The sequence below is a fragment of the Pelecanus crispus genome, chromosome 2 (assembly GCF_030463565.1).
Source record: "Pelecanus crispus isolate bPelCri1 chromosome 2, bPelCri1.pri, whole genome shotgun sequence".
Lineage (NCBI taxonomy): Eukaryota > Metazoa > Chordata > Aves > Pelecaniformes > Pelecanidae > Pelecanus > Pelecanus crispus.
In genome coordinates this window covers 33,966,381-33,970,792 of record NC_134644.1, presented here as the reverse complement: position 1 = coordinate 33,970,792, position 4,412 = coordinate 33,966,381, and positions in this window count along the sequence as shown.

Here is a 4,412-nt window from a genome sequence, read left to right as displayed (position 1 = left end):
TTTTTTAAAAGAAGGGAGCTGTGTGGCAATTCTGTTTACTGTGTCTATTAATGCCTGTTGGGACATACGGTGACATTCTCATTTGACTTGCACAGGCCTCCTGTAGCTTGGGTGTACAAATTTAATTTCATGACCTTTGGCAAGGAAGAGATGCATGCCTGGCACTTAGATATGGAGTCGTGGTGTAGTCACCGTCCACTCTTGGATCTGGGAATGCAGAAGTGCTGCTGGTTCCCTATTCTACACATAGCATTTGGGGCTCATGGGGATGTGCTGCTCTTTGTTTCTCTGAAAATTCAAGCTGTCCTGGTTTCGGCTGGGATAGACTTAATTTTCTTCCTAGTAGCAGGCATAGTGCTGTGTTTTGGATTTAGTAGGAGAAGAATGCTGATAACACACTGATGTTTTTAGTTGTTGCTGAGTACTGCTTATGCTAGTCAAGGACTTTTCAGCTTCCCATGCTCTGCCAGGTGCACAAGAAACTGGGAGGGGGCACAGCCAGAAGAGTTGATCCAAACTGACCCAAGGGCTATTCCATACCATATGACGTCATGCTCAGTATATAAACTGGGGGGGGGTTGGCCAGGGAGCAGCGATCGGTGCTCGGGAACTGTCTGAGTATCGGTCGGCAGGTGGTGAGCAATTGCATTGGGCATCACTTGCTTCGTATATCATTATTATTATTATCATTATTATACTGTTACTATTAGCATTACTATTTTACTTTATTTCAATTATTAAACTGTTCTTATCTCAACCCAGGAGTGTTTCTCACTCTTACTCCTCCAATTCTCTCCCCCATCCCATCGGGGTAGGGGGAGTGAGCGAGCGGCTGCGTGGTGCTTAGTTGCTGGCTGGGGCTAAACCACGACAAAGCCCTTTAGGACAAATGATTCAGGATTTTAGAAATACGGTAAAACCCACAGCACAAATCCTGCTTTCATTCCACCCGCCAGCACTTTTTCTTGATAAAGAAGAAAAGCCCGAGCAATAGGAGAAAGTATGAACACTGGAAATAGGTGTGAAGTGTGGGATTGTTGATGCGGATTATGCAGTTGCATTTGTTCTCATTCTAACTTGAAAAGGCTTCAAAGTGATTATGAGCAGAGGCTGCCACAATTCCCTCTCTCTGCAGCAAGTCTCAGAGGAGAGCAATTGCAATCCAGGTTAGGGTCCTGGTGCACACTGACACTCCAGAGCTACCTCTGCCTTCCTCAGCTTGAGCTGGCGACAGCTCTGCTGTTGGAAGATCATGGTTGATAGGTCCTGCATAAACCTGGGGTCATGACTAGCTCTTGCATGATCAAGAATTGGAGGAAACATCTCGTGACATGTTACCTATAAGGAACTTAAAGTACAATGAAAATTCATCTGCAATTTACTGATTCCTTAAGCAAAGTTTTACGTGGCAAGGCAGCTGTGGAGTGCAAAGCCAACAGACACAGTCTTGCACCTTCAAGGGAGTGTGATTTTCCCCTCCACTAGGAAAAAGGGAGTTCTCACTTCTTCAGCTGTTTCGCTAGACATGAGAACATAGCAGCTGTGAATCTATCTAGCCTGCTCCATCACAGTTCTTGCTCCCTAGTTCACTTTTAGGCTAAGTGTTTTTTCATATCTACTGTCTCTTCTACTGTTCTCTTCTCCCTGGGAAATCTGATTGAATTAAGAATATATAAAAGCTTCTAAAACTATCTGAGCATATCTTCTAGTGAACTAAATCTTGCATGTTCAAATCACTTCAGATTTTTGATACAGGTAGATTTCCAAGGTTTTTCTTCATCTAACGAACGGGAATTCTCAGAAAAAATGGAAATTACCTTTGTAATTTTAGTATTTATTTGTATATAAATAGCTAACATTATTCTTTTTTCACTAACAGCTCTAAAACAGACTCAGTCCTTTTGACAAAGCTCACATGGATGAGTATGTGGAAATCATTGCCTTTTAAGTAAGGTGGACATGTTGGCAGTCGGTGATTCTACTGACTTGTGGCTTGTTGGACAGCATCCAACATTTACAAACTACAAATGCAAGCAGGTAGCAAACATTACAGTGAAGAGCTTCCGGATGCCGTGGTAGGGTTTTTTTGTTTAATCTATGTATTCCTGGGACACTTGTGTGCAGCAGTGGGAGGGCCAAAAAAATCTAAGAGGTTTTGATGGACTTTTCACCATCAAAGATTGTATATGTATACATGAACTCATTGTCTTCTCTGAGGCCATCTCTATGCTCAAAAAGATTACAGGAAGTCATGTGAAAATTCTTTAACAGTTACTACTGTGAAATGTATATTTTCTTTTCAAAATCTCTATTCTTTGGGGAAAATGTTAAATTAGTTGTTAAAAAATATTCTGTAATAAAATTCTTTATGTTGAAACACTGCACTGCAGCATTCTCTGAGCAGAAAACTGTGTCGTGGTTTAGCCCCAGCCAGCAACTAAGCACCACGCAGCCGCTCACTCACTCCCCCTACCCCGATGGGATGGGGGAGAGAATTGGAGGAGTAAGAGTGAGAAACACTCCTGGGTTGAGATAAGAACAGTTTAATAATTGAAATAAAGTAAAATAGTAATGCTAATAGTAACAGTATAATAATGATAATAATAATAATGATACACGAAGCAAGTGATGCCCAATGCAATTGCTCACCACCTGCCGACCGATACCCAGACAGTTCCCGAGCAGCGATTGCTGCTCCCTGGCCAACCCCCCCCCAGTTTCTATACTGAGCATGACGTCATATGGTATGGAATAGCCCTTGGGTCAGTTTGGATCAACTCTTCTGGCTGTGCCCCCTCCCAGTTTCTTGTGCGCCTGGCAGAGCATGGGAAGCTGAAAAAGTCCTTGACTAGCATAAGCAGTACTTAGCAACAACTAAAACATCAGTGTGTTATCAACATTCTTCTCCTACTAAATCCAAAACACAGCACTATGCCTGCTGCTAGGAAGAAATTAACTCTATCCCAGCCGAAACCAGGACAAACTGAAACAATTCTTCATTTCACTTTAATTTTTCTTTAATCAAAAGAAGTCAGGGGCAGAAAAATACTCCAGGCCAGAAATACTGTGCCTCTAATTTGATCCAAAAATTTGAAATCAATGACATATACTCTGAAAGGACGTTGCTTACTACCTTAGCCTATCTCCAAGTTCCAAGTGGGATGCAGTCTGCTGTCAGAGAAAATCTCTTAAATTCAGCCTTTTCTGTGTCTATTATGACATGTAATATCTACAGATTCTGGGATTGTGAAATTGCTGCTATGAAATTATTACATCATAGACTACGCACATGAGCATAGTCAGCTGTCAGAATTCAAAGGACTCAAGACAAACTAGGGATTACTAAATCCTAATGGACAGTTACGTAGAGAGGACCTCTTTAAGAATAAAAACATGTTAGTCAAAGCTTAGTTTGGTCTAGCTTCTCTGTAGATTGATTCAATTTGAGAAATTAAACATTCTTGAAACCTAATCAAAACCAATGTGTTGATCTACCTTTTAAAAGCACAAAGATGTGGCTAATTTAAGGGCATTTACAAAATGCATGGAACTTCAAGCAAGAAAAATAAGGAAGTTGAAATAAAAAAGGAAGGAATTACGAGATCTGCTGAAAAGGACCTGGGGGTGCTGGTGGGCAGCAAGCTCCCCTGGAGCCAGCAGTATGCCCTGGCACCACCAAAGGTAAATGATGCGATGCAAAGTATAGTACAGCTGGCAGATCAAAAGCGTAATTATTCCACTTGACTTGGCAGTTGCTGGGCCACACCTGGAATACCATGTCCCATTTTGGTCAACTCAGTTCAAGAGAGACATTAAAAAACAAGAGAGGTCCAGTGAGGCTGCCACCATGATGATCAATCAGCAGGGTGGAGGAATTTGGTTTGTTCAGCCCAGAGAAAAGAAGACTTGGGGAGAGCTAAGCACATTCTTACAATACCTAGAGGAAGTTATAGAGAAGATGGGGGATGCACAGTGACAGGACAACAGCCATCAGGCCCAAGTTGTTGCAGGTGAATTTCCATCTGAATATTAGAAAAATGCTCTGGAGTGCAATTAAACACTGAAAGAGACTGCCAAGAAGTGGTGGTACCTCCCTCGTTGGAAATACCTGACTCACCTTGACAGCGCACTGGACAACCTAATGTCAGACCTGCTTTCAACAGGAAGGTTGGACTAGATAAGCTCCAGAGATCCCTGCCAACCTGGACTGAGACTGTCCTGTGACTCTGTGCTAACTTAGGAGAGAAAGAAGGAACTCGGAAGACAAGCCACAGGCTGAAGAAGGGCTTTGATATGACAGACAGCATTGACTTTAAGCCTTTGGCAGAATGGAGAGAGAAAGATGTGAGGAAATGTATTATTTTCCATCTACACGCACGTCTCCCACTAGCTTCCTTAGTGTTAACAGGCTT